This window comes from Uloborus diversus, chromosome 10, assembly GCF_026930045.1.
Source record: "Uloborus diversus isolate 005 chromosome 10, Udiv.v.3.1, whole genome shotgun sequence".
Lineage (NCBI taxonomy): Eukaryota > Metazoa > Arthropoda > Arachnida > Araneae > Uloboridae > Uloborus > Uloborus diversus.
This window is the reverse complement of record NC_072740.1, coordinates 3,389,453-3,402,869: the sequence shown is the minus strand read 5'-3', so window position 1 is coordinate 3,402,869 and position 13,417 is coordinate 3,389,453. Positions and strand designations below refer to the sequence as shown.

Here is a 13,417-nt window from a genome sequence, read left to right as displayed (position 1 = left end):
AGGAAAAGAGGCAGAAAATTCACAAATTTCTCATTGATTTTATTAACATCACTCTAGGAACTGCAAAAAAACTGTGCACTTTTAGTGAGATATACGCTGGTCAAATAAGAACAACACTGCAGAAGACTTTTTCTAGAAATAACACTGAAGAAATTTAACATGATTGCTGATAAATTTCCTCTGAGAGAACATTCGTTTGTCCGGAGCTTTGTTACAGTAAAACAAACATTAAACAGATATGACGGATTACTACCATGTGAAATCTAACCTATTATATATGAAATTCTGAAATTACATCAATTCATGTAATTCTGTAGAAATTTTGAAAAAAGATTCTACTGAGTGACAAATGTTTTCAATTATCAACATTAATGATGTTTAAATATTCAATAGAACAGGGGTCTCCAACCTTTTTCACTCACGAGCCACATTGTAAATTTTTGAAGGCGAGACGGGCCAGTCCAACAATATTTAGCTCAGATGGTCTATTCAGCGCTACCCTGCTCCTCTACCCATACATCGCGAATATATATATATTTTTTAATTACCGTATATACTCGCGTATAGGTCGATCTCGCGTATAAGTCGACCCCCCCTTTTTCAGAGAAAAAATCTAGAAAAAATCTATAACCCGCGTATAAGTCGACCCCCATACTTTCCAAAAACATCGCGAATTATTTTCAAAGAAATTTCAAAATAATGAGCACATTTATTTACAAATGAAATAGGAATTAAGTAGGAAAACATTTATAAAAGCCTCCGAACTCGGATTCAGAGTCGGACCCAAAAAAAAGTGGACTAAAGTCCGCTTCCGTCATCGTATACATCGGCGGCTGCAGAATCGTCAATGATATCACAACCTCAATGATGATCACAACCAGGAGGCAGAAGTGCGCACGTGCTTTGAAAAGATATGATTAAGCAAGTATGTTGCCACTCTTAAAACAAAAAGTATAGCAGTTAATTATTTGAATGGCGTGACTGTTGACGATAAGTATTTTCATACGTTTCACGATATTTGTTAATCGCTGATTTGATCCTTAATAAAGAGGAATAAAATAGTCTTTATTTATGTGTATTATTTAGGTTTTTTTATTTATTATTTTTGAATAAGTTTACTTTTTCACACGATCAACTTATAAGCAACTACCTGTAACCGCACATCGGCATTTCTCGTAGCTTCCCAGCTCTCGTTGATCGGAAAAAAAATTTCGGAAAATTTGACCCGCGTATAAGTCGACCCCCTTCCTTTGATCTCATTTTTTGGACAAAATTTCTCGACTTATACGCGAGTATATACGGTAAGCGCTCAGTGGTGGTTTTCAAAAATTTCTGGACTTGCGTCTAAGTTGCTATACTTCCTTACACGTATTTGCTTTTAATTAAATCTCTACATAGTATAAAAATAGTGTAAAATGAAGCCTCTAAAAAGCGCCTGTGTGTTTAGACCCTCAAAACTCGAGAACTACCCAGTCGATTTCGCTGAAATTTTCGTAGTTTGTTTCTTTAAGTCCTGAAAAGATTTGCAGACTGGTTCGAAAAAAAAACAAAAAAAACTATGAACAGTTATTTTTTTTATTCCAATTTAAGCCCAATTTTCACATAAATTCTCGAATATGTGGGTGAAAAATTACTTGCATATAGTAACATTACATATTGTTGGAAAGGGTAGAATTTTCCGCATTCTACGTAATTTGTTTTAATGCTCTAACTTAATTATGGGGGTAGTTATTAGCGTTTTTACTTCGAATTCTTATAGACTTAGCTGAAATTTAGGCACTACTTTCTTCATTACATCTATCAATAAAAGATGAAGAAATGGTCCCACAGATTTTTATTGGACACCATTGGAAAGAGTGTCATTTTTTATTGTAGTTCTGTCACGACCTCTGCTCAAAAAACTGAGCTTCTATCTCCAAAGGAAAAAAGTTACAAGCCTTTTTAAGTCAAGTTCAAAAAATCTCATAACCGTTCAAATTGTTAACCAGTTTCTTTTGCATTTTAATTCCTTAAACTTATTTTATTTTGTGTTTCCATGGATACGCTTTTTGAATCCATCTTTCTCGATTGAATTTCTCAAAAGTATTTTAATATCTGTCGTCATTGTTTTTAAGGGAAATTTTGCATGATGCTTTTTTTTTTTAGTTCAGCCTGATTTCTGAATATACCTCTCTTGACACAATTTTTATTTTCAAGTTAGGGCTGGGTGAAGACCGTCAATGCAGCTAGTTAAATTATATTTTAAGTGCCCATAAATCTTTTCTAATATAACGTTAGGAAGTCTAGTAAGATTTAGAATAGTTCAAAGAAATGAAATAAAACTTATTCTTTGTCACAAAATAAAGTTTTTTGTTTTTAAAGCTAATGAGTGAGTGATACGAGACAAAATTATTGCAATCTACTGCAATTGTATTTTGTTGAATTAATGATGATTAAAAACTTGGAAATAAATAAAAACACAATACGTGTGTAAAGTTTTTAAAAAATTTTAAAAAGTAAAAAAAAATGAGAAGATTGCATTTATTTATCGATTAACATTTTAGTCCACTCAGGGACAAACTTCGTGGTTCCGATTATTAAGAGAGATTTTAAATGTTCATCTGATAAAAAAATCTATACTTAGATTTAACATACTTCAATTTTGAAAACGTCTGTTCGCACTTGCAAGTGGATGCAACCAGGGCCTGATTACCCAAAAGGCTCTGGAAGCTTCAGCTTCCTCTCAGAATTTTTAATGGGCCCAAATATCACTGAATAACTGCTTTTAACTGCATTTTTAAAGAGATTGCAAACATTTGAACTTGCTAAACAAAAATGTTTGAAAGAATTAAATTACTGAAAGTGGGGACACATTTAATGAAGTGTAGCTACAAGCTAGATTTTCAAATGTGGGATTTAATTCAACTCTGTTACAATGTACTTTTATGGCATTTAACTTTTTTTAAGTGTCAAATAGGATTCAAAATGTTACTACCCTAAATTGTAAAGAATTAAAGTGCAACATATGTAATAAAAAAAATTCTGTCAGTCTTTAAGGTGAAATAAACTTAACTCTGAATTCTGCTGGACTACTTAGCATTTAGTCAGTGTTGCATCATTATACACAGAATGTTTAGAAAAAATTCCCTAAACAAGAGTGGGGGGGAGGGCTCCAAAATGAGGCCGAGCTTCCCCCAATTTAGAAGGTTAATCAGGCCCTGGATGCAACAAGAGAAAACATAGCTCTAGCATGATATTTTAAGTTCTTAAAGTCTTTTTCTGGTAGAGAACTATAAAATGGAAGTAGGTTATCTTCCTTGAGGCATTCCTGGAAAGCTGTCTTGAGTAAGTCATTAGTTGTTAACTCGATGATATTTTAAGTTGAATTTCAGAAGGCACCTCATCAATATCACACTTAAAAGGGTTTTTGAAAGAGTTAAATTTCGTCTGATGCTCGGTCAAAGTCTTCAAAGCGGTTTTCTAACTCATGTCATAGCTGAGACATGGCTTCCGATACGTGATCCTTGGGAATGGTAGCAGTGCTTAGTGCACTTAAGTTCTTTCATGTTTCACAGTTCATAGATCCTAAATGCTTTTTGAAAAGTATGGTTTTGTCTCGAAACTTTGACGCGGTGGCATGTGTCACAAACTGAAGAGTTTTCACCTTGCCGTATGAAATTCAGAAAATTAATATGCATCGCGAGATCAACAACGTAAGCCAATTTCCATACAAATACACTGTCAGAAAGTTCAGGTAAAAGACGATGCTGTTCAGTCATAAAAATGTCAATCGCTTCTCGAAGTTCAAAAAACAGTCGCAATACTTTGCCTCTGCTCAACTAGCGAACTTCACAATGGTACGGAACATCTACGTAAATGCTGTCGAGTTCAGCAAAAAAAAATGAATAGACGGTGTTTGAGGGAACTTGATCTAATGAAGTTAAGTGTTTTGACAACTACGTTCATTACTTAAGCTACTTTCAAGTGTTTCTCACACAAGGCTTGCTAATGGATAATGCAGTGAAAAAACATGAGGAGAATACCCGCAGGCCAGACAAAATATGTTTGCGGGCCGCGGAAATTGTCATTATAAGTACTCTAATTTCATGAAGACTAAGAGTCAAGAAAGTAGCAAACATTTTAATCTTCTACATATGAAAGCTTTTTCCTTTACTGTACGTTGTTTATTTTGCACAGCCTGAATCATGTAAGAAGAACATTCAAACTATAAAACAATGTAGATGCAGGGTTTACTACCTCTAAGAAGAACATTCATGCTTTGTAAAATGAACATACAGACAGGCAGGGTAACAATCTCTAATAGCGAATCCTGCCGTTAATATTGAGGTTCTATGCGTTAGTGTAGAGAAAAAATAAATAAAATGCACAGATGATCCGTGGCAGCATATAATCCTCAGCTCATTAATTTTACACTTTTTTAACAGATAATCCGCAGATTATATGCAGGAAAATATGGTAATCATGAGATCATTAGGAAGCTTTTATTTTTCATGTAACCTGTTAATCTCCCCTCCCCATATGTACCTAATCAGTGTCTTTAAAAAGCCGTAACTTACTATTATTCATAAAGGTTCAGTGGGGAATTTATAACTTCACAATTCTCTAAGAGATTCCCAGGACATACGAGACCTGAGAGGGATCTAAAAGTGTGCATGAAAAAAGGTTTTACTGAGTTTAGTTTGTTCATAAGCAGAAATATATTGTGTTTCAGTTTGATGGGTTGTTCAGGGTTTTTATTTAATTTCTTTTGCTCTCACAACCTGATTTACCCATTCGGGACAAACGGCGCTTCCCTGAGTTACCGCAAATCCAAAACTGTAGGCCGATTGATGCACATTCGCATTGCCATTTTGGATCAAAATATTTACTATCAGATGACGTTACTTATCCATGTTCCATGCAAATGATTGGTCTTGTTCAATAGTATTTCTTTCTCCGACATCAAAATGGGGTCCAGGTTCCATCAAGTGTCTGTGATTTATTGAATTTCATGAAAGATAATATAAACATGTGTTAGCAAGTGGAAAGGGAAGCACTTACTCATTTTGAAGTGTTTGTTTCTAGTTTCAATTCCAGTTTAAGATGGGATTTTATGGGAGATATTTTAGCTAGGGTTTTACTTTTAGAACTAAGAACATGTAATCTTTCTGAGGAGAAAATATCTGATGCAGGGTTCCCACGGACCCTCAAAAACCCCTATAAAGGCCCTATTTTCAAATATTGTTTGTATGAGCCTCTATAAAGGCCATATTTAGTAGTCAAAAGCAATTAAATACCCTATTTTTTAGAATTTGGGTCATTCCATGTCAAAAAAAAAAATATGAAAATCTCAACCTGACCATTAAAAGTTTTAATAAAACTTTCAGAAAGCTTACTCATTGTCAATGATGTCTTAAATTTATGTGTAATTAATTTTTGAAATTCATTTAAAAGCACATTTTTTACTTGCCTGCAATGTTTTAAAGTGTTTAATGCAAGTTTTATGGGAGCAACAGAGTTGTATAACAGTTTAATTTCATACATAGTTTGGATAACTTTAAGGGAAAAACTTTTTCATAAAATTTAAAATTTCATAATAAGTTAGTATCCTTTAAAAATTTTGATATTTTAATTTTCTTTTTTAAAGTATTTTAATGAATACATCCAAAATTTTTCTGAATGGGACGATGAATAGATCAGCAGTCTATTTATGGCAAACAATTTGAAGATTTTTGCAATTTCTGCTTGAATTTTACTTGAAAATTTTTTCTACTGTAATCTTTGAACAGAGTCAAAGTGACCCATGCCGTTCTGTTTGCTGCATATTGCACACGTTAAAGACTTGATTTTTTCAGAAAACTGGAATTTCTATATTTTCTAATCACAAACAAAATTAGTTTTTCAGTACCACTGGCATTTGCTACAATAAATGTCAAACGTTCTTTGCTGTTTTTTCCACCAGTGCAAGCTTTATTCTTGTACATCAGTTTTATTTGACATGCATTTATAAAAAATGTCAATTTCATCCAAGTTAAATACATCCTATTTGTTATAAAGTAAAAGAAGTTTTTGCAATTTCTTTTTCCATTCAATGCATGTTTCATTAGAGACATATTTTGCTTTCTGTGCAATGTCTTGAACACAGTCTTTTGTTTTGCCTTAAATTTTTTGAGAATTTACATGGTAAAACTAGATTATATTATGGTAGAACCGAATTTTACCACCAAAGAGCTGTCCAAAACTACATTGTATAAAAGCACACTATATGTGTACATATAATTACAGGGTTCGTACTTCCTTAAAAAACCCTTAAGAAACCCTTAATTTCATCAAGCAAAATTAAGGTCCCTAAAAAACCCTTAAAAAGTCCTTAATTTTCTGAAAATTTCCTTAATATTTTAACCACTGTATCAAGTTTGGTCCCCTTTTTCTTATTTTTTTCGTTTTTACCCCTTCAAATCTTTATAATCCGCGATATGTGCCGAAAACGTATGTTTTGGAGACATGCCGACCACGTTAAACACGTGCTTCGCCGAAAATTGCTTGCCTTGTTTGAGATTGCAATCTTTTTGCATCCTGCAAATATTTCAATCTTTTTAAATGTTGGAAGGTTTTTTTACAATATGCTACTTTATATCTGTTTATTTTTTTCATTATTTCAATAATATTTTTATTTCTTAAATTTATTTTAGAAAAAATGCAAAAGACTATCGAAAAAGTATGGTCCAACTCCCAGTCTCTGATTGTATTTAAACTTGTCATGGTTACTATTTTTATGTATTTGAAAAAGCTTTCAATATATTTATGGTGAATCTCTAAAGGTTTTGGTTAGGCTTTACAGCCTGTAAAATTTTTTGGAATTTAAAGATTAAATAAAGCAACTTCAGTTTTTTTTTTTTAAATCGTGAAATAATATGAAGTTTTTTAAACCAAACTATGAGTTCCATTGCAAGGAAAAAGGATAATCAATTATATATATATATATATATATATATATATATATATATATATTTATTTATTTTCAAATGTTTTTTTGTAAAAGAATTGTTAAACCCCCTCTCCAAATATATATATATATATATATATATATATATATATATATATATATATAAAATATTTATATTATTGAGTGATACAGCCAAGATTGAAGTCTGGCTCCATCAACCGCTTTATTCAAGGACTCAGGAGTTAGAAATTGCTTTCTCTCTTTCAAAATTTAAATTTATATAGAAATAAACAAACTTGCGAGAAATAGTATGATATAGCAAATTTGTTCGAAATAGGATTTTAGTAACAATAACAGATCAAAAGCAATAATAACAAAACACTAGTTTAAATATCTTGAAGAAAAAAGATTTTAGTTATTTTCCTTCAATTTGCCTCTCATTCTAATCATGTATGCTAAATGATAATGCTTTAATATGCAACTAATTTTCTACAGCTATCCCCATTTTCCTAATCTTTTTTTATGACTGAAATTTGAGAATTAAATGTTATTTTTTAAGAACAATATGTGCTATCTATTATATTAATTACTACCCAATCATTTCAAGCCTAATTAATAAGGAAAAACTTTCGTATTATGTTTGAAACTGGCTAATTCGCCATTTTTTGTTGAATTTTGGAATGTCATGGACTCAAAGGGCACTCATGATCTCATCTCATTTCTGCTTGATTTTAAGAACTCTTTTTTTTTTTGGGGGGGGGGGGTTCTCCATTTTCCTCTTGGATCACTATGATGTGAAATTTTAAAATTTTATTCACTGATAATGGGACATCCCAGTTGATTGGGCCTCTCCCTGCTTTTTGGAAACTGATGCACTTGTGCATGTGTATATATATAATATGTGTATCATATACTTTGCCCCCCCCCCCCCCCCCCCGGAAAACTTTAAAATGGTATACGCAAAGCTATCTAGTTATTTTCCCGATAAGTCCTTTTTTTTGAGAGAGAGTCCTTAAAAAGTCCTTAATTTTTACTTTTAAAAATGAGTATGAACCCTGAATTAAAATGCATCATGTTATGCATTTAAATGCATAAATAAAGGAAATATGATGTGTATTTATCATAGTTAAAGTCATTTTTAAAACTGATTTAGTGATTTAAATTCAACTTTTATTATATCAACATCAAAAATTGTTCACAACTAAGACAAAGGACAATAGTTTATTAGAAATGCTAAAGAACCTGCAATATATAAAAAAAATAGCTATTTTTCTCAAAACATATTACATGCATTCAATTTATTAAAAATTAGTAATATACTTTGAACAAATTTGAAAGTAATTTTGTGCACAAGATACTATGAAACAAGTGTATATTGTGCTATTTATGCTGTTCTGACACATATTTTTAAAAGAATTATCACATATTTCTCCTGTGATATGACCAACCTTTTGGTACATGTAGTAATTTATAACTTGCATAGGGTTTAAAATTAACTGTTAACTTAAACACAGACTGCTGTGTCATGTTTCTTTTAATTATGTACTCATTATTTTTCATTTTAAGTTTTATTATTTCTAATACCCGCGTCCCATTGTCTAAACTGATTTTATTTCAACCTGTTTTATCCATGATTTAAATCCACCACTGGCCAAATGCCGATTAAATCCACCACTGGTCTTATGATAAGCTAAACCACTTGCTTGCAAATATCAAATTATAGAGTAGATAATTAGTTTAGTCTTTGTAGCACACATGGGAACATTGAGATTTTATTGGTGTATTGAAACATGAATCAGGAACTTCATTAAAGGTTATTGAAAAGCTAGTAGAAGGTATAAATATAAAGACAATCAACTATGCAAACAAATACCCAGAACAAAATAAATCAAAGGTAACAGGAGATTGTAATGAGTTTCTGGAACTCATAATTATCTTCTTTTTTTGTTGGTTTAGCAAGGAGAGTAAGATTTATTTCACAGGTAGCAATCTACCATGTCTGGTAGATGCCTTAAGTTGTATATTTTTTTCAAGATTGGGGCATCCAAAGCTCAGTTGGAATTGATTTCAAAATGAATTACTCTGTTATGTGTACATTTTCATAGTTCGTATGGATATGAAAGCATAGATGTCTGCACTGCAAGCTTCCAGTGTTTCTTAGAATCTCCTGTTTCTTAAATTGTTACTTAAATATTCATTAATAGTTTCAGCATTTCAGAATCAAAATCAAGTAAATTTTCTATTCACTTGCAATATTTATCAGGACTTGTTTGTTTAGCTAAATTTGATAGGTGTCAGTATATCAACCAAAAGACTGATTGTGTTATTCAATGCTATGTAAAATGAAAATCCTGCTATAAAAAGTTGAAATTACTCTAAGAAAATCAGCGTTGAATTGAATTAAAAATCGAATCTTAGAAGATTTGTACAAATACAAAAGTGACAGCCAGCAACAGGCTCTTGGCCCAGCTAGGCTGGTCCTAGTCAATGTATTGGTCCCCAATGAAAATCAATGGCCCTCTTAAAGTTATCCACCCCCTTGCTCATTACCACCTCTTCCGGTAAGCTGTTCCAAGTGCCCACAATCCTACTAAAGTAGTAGTTTTTCCTTATTTCCAGATTAGTCTGAGATTTAATTAGCTTAAAACAATGACCCCTCGTCCTGCTTTCCATGCAAAAATTTAATCCATTAACATCATTCATTTTGCTAAATTCAAACAACTAAATCATGTCCCCTCTGACCCTCCTTTGCTCAAGAGTTGTTTGTTACATGCAAGTCAATGATATTATTTCAATTGTTAGATATTCTAGTTGAATGTAATCTTGACTTAACGGAGTAAGGAGGATGGCTTTAAACATATAAAGGATAGTAGTAAATGGTCATACCAAATATGAAATTTTTCTTATGGAAGACAGCAGGATAACCCATGTAGTACAGTAAAAATAGGGGTCGGACTTAAACATCCAAAAAAAAAAAAAAAAAAAGCTAAACCTGGTGCAAATTGTTTATTACCCTCCCAATAAGAACAGGTAAAAAGTCCCATACCATTGTGCGTCGGGTTTTGGAATGGGGGGCATCTAAAAATTGCTGTTTTGGGTATTTTTCCAGAATTTTTAGAGTAAATTTAAAGTGAGAATATTATGTTTTACTAAATTTAAAAGCATGAAATTAAAGGTGTTTGACCCCCAAGAGAGATGACGTAACCCACCAATACTACAGAGCCCCCCTATCCTCGTAAAACGAAGCAGTACCCCCGAACCCCTCTCCTTACATTTTATATGGAAACATTATTTTATGCTAAGTTAAAGTTAGAAATCGAGTGTGTCTATTTTCCAAGATCGATGATGCACCTCCTCTCAAAGCTACAGCACCCCCCCCCCAGCCAAATAAAATAAATCCTCACCCCCACCTTTCCCTTTTATTTCAAGTAGAAGTATTATTTCATGCAAATCAAAAATGCATTAAATCAGGACTGTCCACCCCATAAGAACAATAGCCCACCTCCCAAAACGAAATTATATACTAAAATATTATCCTTCCCCCACCCCCTCTAATGGTGCACATTTGATTAAATGGCCAGAAAAATTACGCTGAACTGTTTTTTTTGCTTTCAAATGATTTCTCCTAAGCTTGTAACAAAAAGTCTTAGTTATCAAGATGTTTTTTGGATAGATCCTCTGCAAAATCGTTATTGTTGCAGCTATGTCCAACACAGTTTGTGCATATAATTGAGCACTTCAGTCCACTTTCAGACTTTTCAAACATTCACTATATCCAATGAACCCCTCAGAGCAAGCACAAAATTTGAGACGCAGAAAGTCTTCTAGAGCAGAAGGCTTGGCGATTGTAATAGGATGCAGATTATATTTCTGTGGTGCTTTCTTTGCACGCATCAAAAATGACACTAGCTTTCCCACACTTACAAGTGACCACTGCATTGCTGGCATATTACCTTGAAGCTTACATATCATTACCAAAAATATGATCAAGCAGATATCTTCCATCTATTACATATGAAGCAGTGAGAAGCAAAGGGATGTAAGTGGCAAAATTAAAAATTTGGAGATAACCAGTACAAACGGTTGGTGAACCTCTCCTCTATCTTGGGGCAAGAAATGGTACTAGTAGACCTGGTAGTTGCTTCTGTACAGCATGATTTAGAAAAGAAAATCAATGAAAGCCTACCTATCTTATCTTTAAACGCGTTTTATTCAAAACTTGAAAATGTCCACTTACATCCCTTTGCTTTTCACTGCCTCATATATGACACCAGCTGCTCGTTCGGTGATGTTGAATGAACCTTTTGCTTCAGATAATAGTACTTTAACAATACAGGATTTCTTTCCTTCTGAAACCAGATTCATCAAATACTGATGGAGGATCAGCGCATAACTCATACTAGAAGTTTTTAGCAATTTGTTATTCCATCTTGTTATCCCATATTTGTCCATCTTTACTGTTCATACCATTCGGTGTAAAAGATGGTTTGGGCTTACACATCTTTACAGATAGTAACTACCCTCGTAACAGAAGCTAAAGACATAACTACTTACCTCCTTTACAAAGAAATGCCACAAAATTGTTTGCCTTCAATATCCTTTGATGTTACTACCCGGACGTTAAAGGTCTCATCGCAACTCACCTTATTATCAGCGAGCAATACCACTACCAACATGAAAGGGAAGAAACTTCTGGGGGGTTTAGAAACGGATTGTGATTTCCAAACTTGGAGACAAAAAGGTGTAAATATTTAGCATTCTATTGTTGTATTGCTCTCATCAAGACTTGTTCTATCGTTGAATTATTACAGGTTCTAGACCATCTGAATTTGTCACTGCGTTAGATCGTTGGATTGCTGATGTTTTAGCTGATGTTTGATGTGATCAAATTTTTTTTTTAAATTGCATAATGTATTCAAAAGTTTCAGATAGTGTTGCAAGTATATGTCTGCATATTTAGCATAATTCACATAACCAGCTGCGTAAAAGAGAGGTTATGGTGTTTGCAAATGAGAACCGCCACCGACTTAGAGGGTGCCGAATTGCAGCATTGCCAGTCTCACTATTGGCAATTCCGGTTTGTCCCACCCTTACGGTGGTGGCAAAAGATTGTAGAAAAGTTGAAGTTAATCAAGAAGAAGTAGGGAAACTTTGGTCAATTTGGACTTTTTTTTATGCTGCACAGGAATTTTGTTTTCCAGCGCTCTAAACAGTTTAATAACTCCAGTCACAAATAATTTTTACTGAGCTCGCTTAGATCTTTTAGAATTATCATTCTGACATTACCATATCATTGTGAGGCATTTTGTTCTTTGGAAAAGTTTAAGTCAGGAAAATTTTTTCGTGAACTTCACTGCAATAGTTGATTTTAGAATGTAAATTCAGGGTCCCCCCCTCCTCAAAGTGATGGCGCGCCCCCTAAGTGTGACGGAGTACCCATCCAGAATGAAAGTCCTCAAAAAAGAAAGAAAAACCCCTTGAAAAAACTGCCTTAAAAATTCCAATGACGCAAAGCTGATCCATGGACCCCCCCATTTCCCCCCTCCCCCCGTCTGTGCACCCCTGTCGATTAGCATTTTTTTCTGTGAGAGTTTATTGTTTTACTTTTATAGAGTGGTCTCTGCGAGATTTGAGAATTTTTTTTAAGTAATAGAAATTATTTTTATTTAAATAGAGGATTATTTCGTCTCCCCCCTTCCCCCCAAAACCCGACACGCAAAGTGCTGGGACTTTTTACCCCTTCTTGCTGGAAGGGTAAGAAGTAATTTGCAACAGGTTTCACCTTTTTTTTTTTGGATGTTTGGGTTTGGCCATTTTTTGGCCTAATTTTACTGTACTAATGGTGAAAAGTATTAATTACTGTTACAAGCTATGGAAAGTCGAAGTACCCTGCTAGCAGAGACAGAAGTCTTAGTTTTTGCAATGATGATGCAATCTTTTAATTCAAAAGTAAAAGTCAATGTGTACAATTATTGAAACTTTACAATTAATGCAAAAATTTTAAACGCTTTTGTTAAGCTTAAAGGAATAGTAATTTTGCTATATTTTCTACACTTTGAGGCCATTGAGCTACCTCTAAAATTTTTTTTACATTGTTCAAACTTCTCATATATCCTTTTTATAGTAAATGTAACCAATTAAAAGGTTGAGACATGCAAAAATCAGATTTCTTTTTCACAGCTCTTAAGTTCCACCCTAATATAGGGTTTGTACATAAATCTATGATCAAGTATGGTTAGAAAAAATAATTATGTAATGAAGTTTGTACCAAAATAGTTAGAGTTTTTAGGTTTTTTTTTTTTTTTTTTGAACATTCTGCCTTGAAAACTTTCTTCACTGTTTTCTCTGTAATTATTGAAAATCTTGTATTTGAATTGAAATGGCAAATATTTTAGTTAAGATATTTATTTTTACTCTTAGATGAAAGAAAGCAATTTATAACTTTCATTCATTGCTTTCAAGATTTGCTTTTTGTTCTCTCTATCTTTAAAA

General features: G+C 33.0%; 1 protein-coding gene across 1 annotated transcript in view; it reads left to right on the top strand.

The window, feature by feature from the left end:
- The window catches only part of LOC129231625 (beta-1,4-N-acetylgalactosaminyltransferase bre-4-like), a 50,220-nt gene that overhangs the window by 4,208 nt on the left and 32,595 nt on the right, over window positions 1-13,417 (top strand). The gene's annotated exons all lie outside the window — the stretch shown is intronic.